General features: G+C 40.4%; 1 pseudogene; it reads left to right on the top strand.

Annotated features, from left to right (window-relative positions):
• The first annotated feature begins 427 nt into the window (after window positions 1-427).
• Window positions 428-15326, top strand: LOC110122763 (zinc finger protein 875-like; annotated as a pseudogene).
• The last annotated feature ends 512 nt before the right edge of the window (window positions 15327-15838 follow it).

The raw sequence follows: 15838 nt of genomic DNA, 5'->3' as shown, positions 1-15838 counted from the left end.
CCCCCAAGTACTTTACTCCGATCCGCTCCCACACCCATTCGGCTCAGGCCCAGCCCGTGACGACTCTGCTTTCAGCTCCGGGAAGCGGACAGCGGCAGAGGCTTAAGTGGGGGAACTTAGATCCCCCGCACCGCTGAAGGTCAGCGCGCAGTCTGGCCACCCGGCTGCAGGACCTCCTTTGCTAGAATCCTCGGGCGTGTCCAAGCCGGTCTGTAGATCTCACCGACCCTCAGAGGAGGAACTTGTGAACCCTGCAGTCGGGCACCTTAACAATGGGCTCCTAAAGTTGGCTGTGTAAGAAGAAGTGCAAAAGGCCGTGGCACCTTGGTGGGAGAAACCTACACATCCCTCTTCTATATCCCGACTACACTCCCGAGAGCCCTCCGCGGCCACTTCCGCCGTCCCTTCCGCTCGCCCCTTAGCGTGTGGCGTTGACGTAGCAGGGACAGTTCCGGTTGGTGGATTCCGCCCATTAGTTTTGTTGGTGGCGACTGCACCTTGCCATTGGGGTATTTCCCACACCTCTGCCCTTGGTTCCCGAGCTTCATCCTCAGGATTGGCAACGTGCACCCCGAGTTCCGTGAGTGCCCCACAGTCACGGCCTCGTCCATTCAGGACGTTCCTCTGCTTGTCACTGTTTTACTCACGAGGGCACAGGCTGCGTCTGTACTCGGGAGCTCTCATGAAGGCACCTCCAGACCATCCATTTTCCTTTGATTCCAACCCACAGGGGTAGAGACAAACCCTTACTCCGCTGCTGGGGGACATGGGTTTCACTCTCTGGCCAAGCTTGGGGCTGAACTTGAGGGTTTCGTTCACCCTCTGCCCTTTCTCCAGGGCGCTGGATGGGAATGGGTTTGTGCTGGTGATTTCTGTGACACTCCCAACCCCCAGTAGTGAGCCTCTGGAGCAGACCCAGCCTGCACGTGGGAAGGGTTTTCCAATTAGACATTCTCTCATTTCTCTTCACATCCTCAGATTTGCCTTCTGAGTTTGCCCTTCTTTGGGGAGAGCACTGAGGAGATCAGGAAAATGACCACGGAGCTCCTGAAAGCCAAAAAAGAGGTGAGAATATGTGTAAAATTCCATTTTGGCTGTCGAGAGAATGAATACATTCCCTTTTCTTGTTTTGGAGGCTGCTTTATTGGTTGTTGGGCAAAGCTCATTTTCCTGGTCCTGGAGGAGTGGCTTATTAATACATGCAGCCCCTCAACATTTCTTTCTGCCCCATCCATGCTTCAGTCATCTTCTAATTAAGTTAATTGGGAACAGCTCACGTGGGGCATAAATAAAAATACAGGGACTTCCAGGCTTAATTGTGCAGTGATAAGGATGAAAGGCAGGGACGACATAGTAGCCTGTGGCCTGAAGTGGCTAAGGAGAATTTCTAGGAGTAGGGCTGCCTGAACAACCCCTGAGAATCTGTTAAATTGAAGAGTTGGTGAAGACATACCAGTGGGAAGGGCAGGCTTCGTGGTTAGTCTAATGCTGGGCCTCTAAGCACATTGCCCTTAACACAGTGTGGGAAGATTGTATTTTAGGTTGATTTTAAAATATGTACTGATGAAAATATAGACTAGCCACCCATACTTGGAACAGAGAGGATTTTGCTATGGTCTAACCTGAATTTAACATTTGTGAGCATCTTCAGCATCTGGCAGTAGGGAGATTTCACCAAAAATTCTGGATTGCTTGCCTCTCTGAAAATAAACTACATTGTATTCTGGTGTCGGGGATTTGAGCTGAATGGTGTCTGCATCATTTGGACAGGTCCTGCAGAGTCTGTTTGTACTTTGCCTAGTATCTTTTGAAACCATTGACAGCTAACATTTTGCCTCTCTCATATTCATTATCTACTTGGCCCCTGAACGGTTTTCATTTTCCACCTTTGAGTCTGGGTGGCCAGGTTGAGTGCCAGGCTGAGGAGTGTAGACTTTGAGTAGATGGGTTTTGAAGGATGTTGAGAAGGAATTTGATGTAGGAAATCAGAGATATAGGCATATAGGAACTTAAGGGGAAACTGTCTAACCCCAGAGAATGGTGACTGTGATGACTTAGACTTAACTGAATGTGACTAACACTTATTGAGCACCAACACAGTTGCCAGACTGGTTTACTATCATTGTTGATATGCACTTGCTTGGTTTTTTCAGATCTGCCTTCACTGTCTTGATTTATTCTTAATCTTGGTCTCTGTAATAAAGATATACAATTTCCTGGGCATTGTCAGAACAACTTTGAGAGTTCTGTGTTTCTCATTTGTTAAATAGTTTATTCATTTGAAAAGCGTCAGTACCAAGAATGCATAAAAAATCTGGGGGCATTTCCAAAGGTAACATTGAATCTTTTATATGCACTTTCTTCACTACTCATAATGTTAATAGGGAAGCATTCTGATTTTCTGGGAAAAGCCAGAAATTTGTATGAGCTGACTTTTTCCTTTTCCTGACCTTAATACTTTAAAAAAAAAAGCATTATGAAAACTTGATCAAAGTGCACAAGCATTTGAATGGATAAGTGGTTTAGGATGAAACCTCTGTGCCTAAAGGAGTACCTGGCACACAAGATATGTTTGCTGCATGACCTTAAATAAATAAATTTGAAGGAACTAAGTCACAAGGGAGTTTCTGTTGTTTGTTTGGATATGTTATTTGGGGCGTACAATTAACCACATTTCAGGGGGGTTGGGATGAATTCCAGGTATTCTAACATGCATGACATCTGAGTTCCAGAAAACAACTTAAGAAAATCCACAATAGGATGTTAATTATCACCACCTGAGAGGATAAATTAGAATTTGTAACAAATGAGTTGGGTTGGTAGGCACATGTTACTAATTCTTAGCATTTTCTCAGTTGATTCTGCTGAACAAATTTGCTGAATGTATACTGTTTACAGAAACTAGATAGACTACATTCAGTGATGGATAAAATACAGCCTGCACTCCTATGAGTCTTCCATTTTATTTTTAGATTGCTTTATTTTTGGGATTTGGTTTAATTTTATATATACACACCCATGGGACTTCCCAGGTGGCACAGTGATAAAAGAATTCACCTGCCAATGCAGAAGACTCAGGAGACGTGGGTTCATTTCCTGGGTTGGGAAGATCCCCTGGAGGAGGAAATGGTAACTCACTCCAGTATTCTTGCCTGGAAAATTCCATGGACAGAAGAGCCTGGCAGGATATAGTCCATGGAGTCGCCAGGAGTTGGACGGGACTGAGTGACCGAGCATACATGCACACATATATCCCTCCAGATATACATTTTGACAAAACTAAATGACAAGATTCTATTGTTTCAAAGCTACTGACAGTGTATCTACTCAGACCCATTTTCTTTCTTTCTTTTTTTAAGGTTTATTTATTTTTGGCTGCACTGGTTCTTCGTTACTGCGAGAACTTTTCTCTGCTTGCAGTGAGCGGAGCTGCTCTTTCCTGCGATACATGGGCTTCTCATTACAGGGGCTTCTCTTGTTGTGGAGCACAGCCTCTAGAGTGCATAGGCTTTAAGTTGTGGTGCATGGGCTTAGTTACCACTCGGCATGTGGGATCTTCCCGAAGCAGGAACTGAACCTGTGTCCCTTGGATTGGCAGGCAGCTCCTTAACCACTGGACCACCAGGGAAACCTGCAGACCCATTTTCTAATAGGTGAAGGAACAGCCAGAATTTATCCCACTGAAAGTGATTTCTGTAATAGTGCTTTGAATGAATGATCCTATTGACTGTTTCCCAATTGAGGGGAGCATTTAACTTGTTAACATTTAACATTTAACTTGTTACAGATAATGCTTCTGTGATCAACTTTGTGTATGAAATTCTTTTATAGATTGGTATTTATCCTCAAAACAAAAATATGACAAGGTGAAGAGAAATAAGTGTTTTAAAGCAGTGACCACTCATGGCAGTTGGAGCTTTGGAACTCCGCCTATTCTAAAACGTTTGATCTTGTCAGTTATCTCTTCTTTGTTTGAGATTTCCTTTTCCCATCACTTTTGCTTTACATGTTGCACTTTTTTTGTTTTTGTTACACTGTGCAGTGTTACATTCCCAGGATAGACCTGCTAGTATAGATCTTTTTCTTCTCTCATGTGAGTATTCACAGTAATGTCCTGATTTGTTTCCCCATGTTGATATGTCCCTTTGTTACTCATTGCATCTGTAATCCTCATTCCCCTTAAACATTAAAATTATATCACTTTTCTGTTCAGAAGACTCCCTTTGGTGTGTCACAACACTGTCTTAGATATTCAGTCATCACTTCAAATGTATTCTGTTTCTGACATCATGTTCTAATTATTCATTCTGAAAGCATGTTTATTGACACCAAAGTGGAATAATCTCATATACGTCTTTAATTTAGATAAATTCACTTTTTAGGCACTTGGCCGAAAAAAGAGAGAAAAATAACTTTCAGGTCATTCAGATTAATATCCTTTATCACCTAATGACTTTATGCCTGAAAGTGAGTGAGAAATGGGAAGACTGAATCTGTTGCTCTCTAAATCTGTCTCCTTGATCCAGGAAATCCTGCCTGTCCTTTAAGATCTTACTGCCCTCTCATGAAACTGTCTCTGATCTCTCTATCCTACAGTGACCTCTCTCTCTTGAGATTCCTCTGATGTGGTGATTCACAACCATGACTGTTCTTAGGAGCTCTTAAAAGTATAAAAGTCGTATCCCTAAAGAGTCTGATTTTATTGATTTGTGGTGGGACCATGCTTGGGGCACTGGATATTACAGTCAGTTGTTCAGTCACTCAGTTGTGTCTGACTCTTTACAACCCCGTGGACTGCATGCAGCATACCAGGCTTCTCTGTCCTTTACTATCTCCCAGAGTTTGCCTCAACTCATGTCCATTGTGTTGATGATACCATCCAGCCATCTCATCCTCTGTCGTCCCTTTCTCCTCCTGCACTCAATCTTTCCCAGCATCAGGGTCTTTTCCAGTGAGTCAGCTCTTTGGATCAGAGGCCAAAGTATTGGTGCTTCAGCTTCAGCATCAGTCCTTCCAATGAATATGCAGGGTTGATTTCCTTTAGAATTGACTGGTTTGATATGCTTGCTGCCCAAGGGACTCTCAAGAGTCTTTTCCAGGACTTCTCTGGTGGTCCAGTGGCTTAAGAATCTGCCCACCAATGCAGGGGACACAGGTTTGATCCCTAGTCTGGGAAGATTCCACATGCCCGAGCACATAGCTACAGAAGCCTGAGTGTCTCGAGCCCGTGCTCTGCAGCAAGAGAAGCCACCTCAATGAGAAACCTGTGTACTGCAAAGAGTAGCCCCCCTCGCCTCAAGTAGAGACACCCTGTGTGCAGCAACGAAGACCCAGTGCAGCTATAAATAAATAAATAAAAATCTAACAACAACAACAAGTCTTCTCCAGCACCACAATTCAAAAGCATCAATTCTTTGGCACTCAGCCTTTATGGTTCATCTCTCACATCTGTACATGACTACTGGAAAAACCATAACTTCCCATAAGATGTTATAAAAAAAACTTCAACAAACTTTTTGGCCAACCCAGTAGTTCGATTTCTCAGGCTTGGGGAGAGCAAGTGGCCGAGTGAGGGAGGGGAAGGACTGAGCCCTGCTGTGAAGTACATGTAGCGCTGGGTCATTCACCCTTGCCCTAGAGGCTGAGCTGCTTCAAGTAGAACATTAATGCATAGACCAAATAGTCTCAAATTCTTCAAAGTCAGCAAGAAGATTCTATTTTTAGTTTAATTCTTTGTGTGTGATGTCGTCCTCCTCTTCCTGCCTAGATTCAAAGCTCCCAATGTGAAAGAACTTTTGTTTTGCTTTTATGCCGTGTAGCAGCAAGCCTGGCATCCTGACAGTGATAGGTGCACAATGATGCTGGCTGGATAGAGATGGGAGAATAATGGTCTCTGAATTCTTGGCACCAAGGACATGGAGGGGAGGAGAAAAATTCTTTTTTTCATTTGGTATAAATTAGACAAAAGACATTTTTGTGAGAAAAACAATCAGGAGTTTATTAACATGTGCATCATGCATAGACATGGGAGTACTCAGTGATGGGTAACTCAGAAGGGGTGGTTAGGACTTGAGCTTATATAGCATCTTAACAAAATAACAATAACTTTAGAGATGTGACAAGACAAAGGAAAAGGACTTTGAATTTCTAGAGCAGCAATTGTGGGAAGGTATAATAAACATATGGGGGAACTAATGGAAGAAAAGGGCCAGTTAGTAAATGTTTGCTATGTAGATTCCTCTGGTGGGGTCTGTGGGCTGATAAGGGTCTAGAGTTGTCTCTGATGATTAATTTCTGGCCTTTGTAAAATGGGGAAAAGGGACACCTTTACAGATTAATGTTGTGCTTTTAGGAAAATGGGAAAGAGCAAAGAGCTTTTCTTGTGTCTGCTTACTAATTGCCTTCAGCTCAAAATAATGTTTTATGCCAATGTGGCATATTTGGGACTGGTGTATTCTGTTCATCATCCATAGTAAAATCCCATGGACAGAGGGACCTGATGGGCTACTGCCCATAGAGTCACAAAGAGTTGGACACGACTGAAGCGACTTTGTGCAGCACGTAGTAAAGTCTAGAAATCTTCTCCACCTCCTCAGAGATGCCTTTTGATCCCTCATCCTGCAGTGTGGACTGGGTGGACTCCTGGATGAACAGGGGTGTGTTTTGTATTAAAAGGCATTCATGGCATTCCGAGATGTGGCTGTTGACTTCACCCAGGAGGAGTGGTAATTGTTGAGCCCTGCTCAGAGGACCCTGCACAGGGAGGTGATGCTGGAGATTTATAACCACTTGCTCTCACTAGGTAAGAATGGCTTTCCCTTAGCACTTAAAATCTGCCCTCAGAATATTTTCTGTACATCATGGAGAAAGGCTACTCACAACACAGCTTTGTCTTAGGGTTGAGCTTAAAAACAATAATTTACCTTTGTCCTCACAGTACATCTGGATTCAGTAGAGCTGAAAGCAGATAGATTTATTCATATTGTGTATGCCACTCTGCATTTTCAGGTCTCTTTCCCAAGTCAGAGGCTTTTTTTCTTTTTTTTAAATTTTATCTTGCCCCAAACCTAGCAGATTTTTCATTTAGTAAGTTTTGATAGGCTCTTTCTCTGATTGCAGTCTCCTTTTAGTACTCAACCCTTCGACTGCAGAGAGTTCACTCTTCATGGGCCCTTTGTCCCACTCTCTTGGTTTCCCCCACCCATTTTGGCTAGGTTCTAGAATGGCCCCCTCAAACGCATAATCAGAAGTCTCCTTGTTTTCTTTCCTTATGAGCAGACATTCTGTTTTCCAAACCGGAGCTCGTTTGTAAGCTGGAACAAGGGGAAGAGCCCCGGATAGAGGAGAGGCGGCGTTCACTGGGTCTGTGTCCAGGTGAGTGAGACAGGGTAGTTGGGACCGTCCACAGCACGGCAGGTAGGGAAGAAGGGGGTACTTTTAGGTACTGGGAGGTAGCGTTTTTCTAGGCCTCTTGGCCCTGGTAAGGCTGCCTGGCATGACCTCCCTTCCAGAATATCATCTTCAGGTAAGGGAGGGGGACTTCTCTGGCTTCTCTGTCTCTTTCCTCCTCCAGAAGGCCTGCCTTCCTCTCACTTAGCTTGCTTTCTGCAGGGGACACTTGTGACCAATTCAGTCTGCTGCCATTTTCAGAAGAGGGCTTCATCCTATTTATTTTTTTCATCTTCTCTATTTGTTTTGTAGTTTAAATTATTCACCTGTAGTTTATTTTGTTTTTTTTTTCTAAATAGACACCCGTCCCATCTAGGCTGCCACATAACATTGAGTAGAGTTCCATGTGCTGTCCTTGTTGGTTATCCATTTTGAATATAGCAGTGTGTACATGACCATCCCATACTCACTAACTGTCCCTTCCCACCAGCAACCATAAGTTCATTTTCTAAGTTTGTGAGTCTCTTTCTGTTTTGTAAGTTCATTTGTATCAGGAAATTACAAAAATTCTGCAAAAATAGTACAAAAAACACCATTATATCCTCTACACACACACATATTACATATTCTCCTCTACACACACACATAAATATATATCACATATATATTAACTACAAAATGGCATCATAAAATCACTTAGTATTTTACCCAGTTTGCTTTATCATTGGCATATGTGTCTCTTGTGAGCATGCTCACCCTTCTCCCCCCACCATATGTATGTGTATATATTTATATATATCTTTATGTATATATATTTGGGTATGGAGGTTCACATGTGGATGTGTGTTAAAAGATTTTCTAAGAATGGGGATATTTTCATATAACCATGGTATAGTTACCAATTTAAGTCTGTGGCTTGTCTTTTCATTCTGTTAATGGTGTGCTTTCAAGCATAACTTGATGCTTCATGATGATGATGTTCAGTTTTACATTTTTATAATGTTCAGTTTAACTGTTTTTTAAATTAATTGTGCTTTTGGTGGTATAACTAAGAAGTCTGCTTAACGCAGGGCCACATACATTTTTTTCCCTTTGGTTTCTTCTAGAAGTTTTATACTTTTAGCTTTTACATTTAAGCCTGTGATCCATTTTTAGTTTTTTTTTTTTTTTTTGGTCATACTGCACGGCTTGTGATACTTTAGTTAGCACTGAGAGCTCAGAGTCTAACCACTGGACCACCAGGGAATTCCCTGTCTAGTTGTTTCTGTTATTGAGAATAGAATACTGAAATTTCCAATATTATTGTTGAATTATCTAATTCTTTTTTTTAGTTCTGTAAGTTTTTTTTTCATGTATTTTGGGGCTCTTTTTAATTGTGTATACCTTTATAATTGTTAAATCATTCTGATTTATTGCCCATTCTGATTCATTTATCTTATTTTTTGTCTTTATGAAGTGTCCATCTTTTTCTGTAGCAATAATCCTTGTCTTGAAACCTGCTTTGTCTACTATTAATATAGTAGCCATTCCAGTTCTTGGGTGATTATCGTTTGCATGGTATATCTTTTTTCACCCTTTCCTTTTAACCTACTTGTGGTTTTTGGATCCAAAATGTGTCCCATGTTAATAACATTAATGTTAATGTTACTGTAATGTTAATGTAATGTTAACAATAATGTTAATGTTAATAACACATTGTTTGATGTTGCTTTTTTAATTTAGTGGGATAACCTCTGCCTTTTGTTTGGAGTGTTCAGTTTGCTTATATTTAGTATAATGATTAATATGGCTAAATCTGCCATTTTTCTATTTTTAAAAATATGTCTCATCTATTTTTATACCCCCTTTAATGGCATATTATTATTTTTTAAAAATTTAAGTGTACTATTTTAATTCCACTTGATTTTAAATTTGTTTTGGAGTTATTTTCCTAATGCTGCTCGAGGAAATAAAATATACACTTTAGTTTATCCCAATCTACTTATAATTAATACTTAGTTCCAATAAAATATTTATATATATATTATAAAGCCCACAATATAGTATTATATTTATTGCCTTTATAATAGTTTTATGTGTTTTAGAGAAATTAAGAGAATAATATATATGCATTGTCTTTTATATTTACCCAGAGATATTTAATAATTTCAGTGGTCCTCATTTCTTCTTGTGGATTTGACTTAGTATCAGTGTATCTGGTGTCAATTTCTTTTCAGCCTGAAGAACTTATTAAGTATTTCTTATAAGGCATGTCTGCTGGCAGCAGATATTCTGAGTACTTGTTAATCTGAGAATATCTTTATATCAGTTTCATTTTCAGAGATAGGTTTGTGAGAGTTCTTCATTGATAGAAGTCTTTCCTTTTTTATTTCAGAACCTTAAATATGTTATTCCACTGCTGTCTGGTCCCCATTGTCTCTGATGAGTTGTTATTGTTCACTCTCTAAATCACGTCTGACTCATAGCAACCCTATGGGCTGTAGTATGCCAGGCTTCTCTGTCCTTCACTATCTCCCTGAGTTTGCTCAAACTCATGTCCTTTGAGTCAGTGATGCCATCCAACCATCTCATCTTCTGTTGCCCTCTTCTCCTCTTGCCCTCAATCTTTCCCAACATCAGGGTTTTTTCCAGTGAATTAGCTCTTCACATCAGGTGACCAAAGATGAGAAGTTAACACTAGTCATATTATTTTTCCTCTTGTACATGTTGAGTCATTTTTCTTTTGCTGCTTTCAAGATTTTCCTTTTGTCTTTTTTTCCCTGATGGCCAACATTTTGGCTATGATGTATCTAGCTAGGGCTGTCTTTATGTTTATTTTGGGGTTTGTTGAGCTTCTTAGATATGTAGACTAATGTTTCTCATTAAATTTGGAACTTTTTAAGCCATAAATTCTTCAGATATTTTTTTCTGCTCTTTTCTCTCTGTCTTCACCTTCTTGAGTTACCATTACACATAGGTTTGGTTTGCTTGATGGTGTCTTACAGGTTTCTGGGACTCTGTTTTTCTTCAGTCTTTCTTTAATTCTTCTCTTCAGTTTTTAGGTAATTTCTATTAATTTATCTTCAGGTTCACTGGTTCTGTTTCAAAGCCAAATATGCTGTTGTATCTCTCTAGTAACTTTGTAATTTTATTTTACTTTTTGATTTCAGAATTTCCTTTTGTTTCTTGTTAATAGTTTCTATCTTGGAACTTCCCTGGTGGTCCAGTGGTTAAGACTGAATGCTTTCAGTGCAAGGGACATTGGGTTTGATCTCTGATCTGGGAACTAAGATCTCACCTGCTGCATGGTGCAGCCCAAAAAAAAAAAAAAAGGTTCCTATTTTTTATTGAGATTCTCCATTTTAAGTTATAATACTTACCTTTAATTTTTCACATATTGTTTTCTTTAGTTCTTTGAATGTATTCATAATATCAGCTTTCAAGTCTTTTTTTCTCCCTAAATCAGTTTTCTATTGGCTGTAATTTTTTTCCTTAACTATGTCACTCTTTCCTGTTTCTTTGAAAACTGGATATAATAGATATTATATGTAGCCATACAAAAAACAGATTGCAGGCTGGATTTGGTCCACTGATCAAGCTTACTGTTTCCTACAATAAAAATGTGATGCATAGAAAAAAAAATGTGATGCATAAAGTGAAATGCAAAATAGATCTTGGGAAGGATGGCTGAGTGGGAGACAGCTTGTGATGTAAATATATTCTAAATGACCAGTGGGCAAAGCAGAATGGCCAAGGCAGCCCTACCTATGACTGAAAACATTGTTTAGCAGGATCAAAGCTAGAAATTCAACCTCATCTCACCTGTCCTTTGGCATTCTCTTTCCAGCAAGCCCTCATCCAGCCTGTGTGGTTCAGCCATCTCCCTCAGTTATTCTCAAGCTTATGTGCAGGAAATCATCTCCATTCAGGGAAACACTGCTCAGAAGATCACAGACTTCTGAACTTTCAGAAGGAACACTTCCATTTTCACTGCACAGAAGATCAAGTGCAGGAGCAACTCTCTGATCAAACCTGCTTGAGCCACCAAGCAGAAATTCAAGAGAAAGAAGATTCCAAGCTTTTGTTCAGGAGAATAAGCAGAAGCAGTGCTTCAGAGGCAATCTCCAGCCCCCTGGAAGAACAGACAGTAACATCCAAGGAAGACAACACAGTGGTGGATATAGGGCCCAGCCTGGCCCAGAGGACAGACCTCGAGGAAACAGACAAAATATTATGTGGTTTAGAAATCTCAAGATTTGGAGCAATCAAATATGGAGAGTTTTGGGCTAGGCTTTATCAAGGAGTCAAACCAGCTCAGCCTCCAGAAGACACACACAAGAGAGACCGCTTACATGTACACTGAGTGGGGACAAAACTTCAGCAGTACGTCAGTCCTCATCAAAAACCAAAGGACACATTCTGGGCAAAAGCCTTATGTGTGCATGGAATGTGGATGAGACTTTACCTGGAAGTCAAACCTCATCACACAGCAGAGGATACACTCTGGGGAGAAACCATATATGTGCAAGGAGTGTGGACGAGGCTTTACTTGGAAATCAAACCTCTTCATGTATAGGAGGACACACTCAGGGCTCAAGCCTTATGTGTGCAAGGAGTGTGGCCAGAGCTTTAGCCTGAAGTCAAATCTTGTCACACACCAGAGGGCACACTCTGGGGAGAAGCCTTAACATTTGCAAGGAGTGTGGGCATGGCTTTTGCCAGCATTCACCTCATCAGACATTAGAGGACATACTCAGGAGAGAAGCCTTATGTTTGCAGGGAGTGTGAGCAAGGCTTTAGCCAGAAGTCATACCTTATTAGACACTTAAGGACACACACAGGAGAGAAACCTTATGTGTGCACAGAATGTGGGCATCATTTTAGCTGGAAATCAAACCTCCAGACACCAGAGGACACACTCAGGGGAGAAGCCATTTGTATGCAGGGAGTGCAGATGAGTCTTTAATGATAAGTCCACTCTTGTCTCACACCAGAGAACACATTCAGGGCAGAAGCCTTTCATATGCAAGGAGTGTGGTAGAAGGCTTAGCCAGAAGCCAAACCTGTTTAGGCACAAGAGGGCATACTCAGGGGATAGCCCCTTTGTGTGCAGGGAGTGTGGACGGGGGTTTTATGATAAGCTAACTTTCATTACACACCAGAGGGCACCCTCGGGGGAAACCTCATGTGTGCAAGGAGTGTGGGCAAGGCTTTAGCCGGCAGTCAACACCTCATTAGACATCAGAGGATACATTCAGGAGAGAAGCCTTACATTTGTAGAAAGTGTGGGCGAGGCTTTAGTTGGAAATCAAACCTCCTCAGACATCAGAGGACACATTCAGGAGAGAAACCTTGTGTGTACAAGCAGTGAGACCTTTAGCCAGTGGTCACACTGCACGAGACAACGGAAATCCCATCCAGGGCTGTAGCTTCAGTAATAAGTCAGCCATTGGCTGACTCTAAAACAGAGACATCTATGTGTGATGGGAGTGTTCACCAGACTAATGGTAAGGGTCAGAATCTTCACTCCACCTGAAGGAGAATTACTGGCCTGTTTCAGGGGCTCTGATTTTCTCTACTGGGGATGGTAGATTTTGGAAGGTCTCTCAGGTAACTTGATGGAGAGAGTACTTAAGTAGGTTGAAATTAGAGAATTGATAGAATGCAATATACTTCCCAAGTATACTTGAACACTCCTTCCACAGTAACCTGGATGTTGTAACAGCAGTTTTAGAGCTCATCTCTTGATGTCTGTTTGACCTGAGAACAAGAGACAGAAACCATGGCTCATTTAATCCTGGTTCCACAGAGCATGACCCAGCAGAGTCCACTTCAGTGAAAGTTTGGAACATGGTCAGCTCATGGGGATAAGAGATAATACATGGGTATAAGGTTTTATTATACAAAGGGCTGACAGGTAAGAAAGATTATAAGTATCCTAGCTCTAAGTTTGGGAAGAGTTATCCATTTTTGAAATATCATATCTTTGCTTGCTTCCTGGGACTCTCTGGTTTCCAGGCTGAATCCATACTGTAGATACTTTTGTTGACTGAGTGTATTTAGACTAGAAATGTATTACGTAGTATTATAAAGAAAATATGCACACATATACAGAAATGTAAAATGAAATTATTTTCTATTCTTTTTTGAGTTATAACATCCCATTAGTAATTATTAGGTTTAAATTTTTCCAACCATTGTAAAATATACTACATTTTTGGTTGAGAATAGTCTCTTTTTGGAAATGGCAGTGTCCCACAAATTTACTTAGAATCTTGTCCCAAGGCTCAGTTTTTTTTCATGAAACTTGACTAAATGATTGTGAATTATATTTGGAAAATAAATTTTCTAAGGATAGGCAGGAAAATACAGGAATTGTATTATAACTTATTTTTTTTTATTTGTGTACAGGTATTTAGAATAGATCTGAAAGCCATAGAAAAACAAAGTATATGGGTACTTAGAAAGTGGTGAAGCAGGATTTCAAGTGCAATACTCAGTGCTTGGCTTTCAGCTTTGTTGTTCAGTCATTCAGTTGTGTCCAACTCTTTGTGACCCCTTGGACTGCAGCACGCCAAGCTTCTCTGTCCTTCATTACCTCCCAGAGTTTGTTCAAACTTATGTCCATTGAGTTGATGATGCCATCCAACCGTCTCATCCTCTGTTGTCCCCTTCTCCTCATGCCCTCAATCTTTCCCAGCATCAGAGTCTTTTCCACTGAGTCAGCTCTTCTCATCAGGTGACCAAAATATTGGATCTTCAGCATCAGTCCTTCCAGTGAACATTCAGGGTTGATTTCCTTTAGGATTGACTAGTTTGTTCTCCTTGCTGTCCAAGGGACTCTCAAGAGACTTTCAGTTTATGGAAAAAATAAACAGTGGTCCCAAAGCCTTGATATCCAAAGGAGTTAGAGTTAGGGAATCACTGTCTCAAATAATATGAGGTGTAAAATCTTAATTTTTGTTCAAAATCTTAAGTTTGAGTGGAGTGAGCAGAACCTGGTGAAAAATTATGAAATACTATCTTTGATGGAGCAGTTGATGTGGCCTCCACCTCTTAGCCCTCCTCATGGTAAATCCTGGCTTCATGCTCTTACATTTCCTCAACAGAAAAATATCTTTTGAGTTTTAATCTCTTTAGGTCTTAGAACCTAATTACTCTTTTCTATAAAATCATGTCATGTCACAAAATAAGGATTCCAAAATTAAACATACCTTTTACTATTTTTTAACTTTCAGAAGGAACACTTCCATTTGCAGTGTAATTGATTCATAAAAATAAAAGATTTTGCCACAAACTGTTTAAAACTCTCAACAGGAAAAAACAGAGCACTGCTGGTGTATGAAGACTTAAATAAATTCAAAATAGATACAAACCTTGGGAAACATTTTTATGGAGCAGCAACCAAACAGAAAGACCTGGAAATGTTCTGAGAAAGGGGTAGAAAGAAGCCCTATACTTTGGTGCTCCCCACGCCCACCACTGATTCTTAAACCTCCATCAGGCCTTCTGCTTAGAACCTCTCATAAGAGACAAGACAGGTAACCTGAGGTGTCTGTCTGGGCCTAGCATTAAAATCTGTGCAAATATGGAAACTGATTAGGAGATAAAACACCACATGGTATTCAGATATGGGAATCCTCAGTCTTGTTTTTGCATATGTGTTTTTTTCTTCAGTCCATGTCTGGACTAGCTATCCACTACTGCCTCATATTTCATAACCTGAGGTGATAGCTCTAGGTGTTTAAAACAGAAAAATTGCCCCAGAGCAACCACTACCCATCCTGCTAACCTTCTGGTAAGTAGTAGACTACACTGCAGAAAATTTTGAAGAAAAGATGATAAAGAGTATGAAACAATGAATATTGCTTCAAATCTGTAAGTCTGTTATAGTCATCATGGAAATGTTCCATTTTAAAAGGAGTAGCAGTAAATGTTAATGGAACTGTTTAATTCAATTTTGACTTATTATTATGGATCATTGGTTCCCTAAGTGTGATTAGAGGATTTTGGCGGGGGTCCCTTTCAAGTGATCTACATGGTCAAAACAAATTTCATTATAACACTAAGACATTACTTGCTTTTTTATGTTTTGTTGAAATTTGCAAAATCAGTCAGCAATCGTGGGTAAAACTGCTGGGCTCTGAGCATGGATCATAGCAGTGACACCAAACTGTTTTTCAGTCGCTCAGTTGTGTCAAACTGTTTGTGACCCCATGGACTGCAGCAAACTGTACTACTAGCATCATTGTATTTTTTAACCACCTCCTATTTGTGGTCAACAATGCAAGTTTCACTTAAGAATATTCTTCATAAAATAGTAGAAGTTTGTTAAATCTTGACCTTTGAGTATAGCATTTTAAAAGTATAATTCTGAGATAACTAATGCACAGTTGCAAGAAATTATATAGGGAAACCTCATGTATTCTTTACTCAGTTTACTCAAATGGTAATGTCTTACAAAATTATA

This window comes from Odocoileus virginianus, chromosome 20 (assembly GCF_023699985.2).
Source record: "Odocoileus virginianus isolate 20LAN1187 ecotype Illinois chromosome 20, Ovbor_1.2, whole genome shotgun sequence".
Classification (NCBI taxonomy): domain Eukaryota; kingdom Metazoa; phylum Chordata; class Mammalia; order Artiodactyla; family Cervidae; genus Odocoileus; species Odocoileus virginianus.
This window is presented reverse-complemented; position numbering and strand designations above follow the sequence as displayed.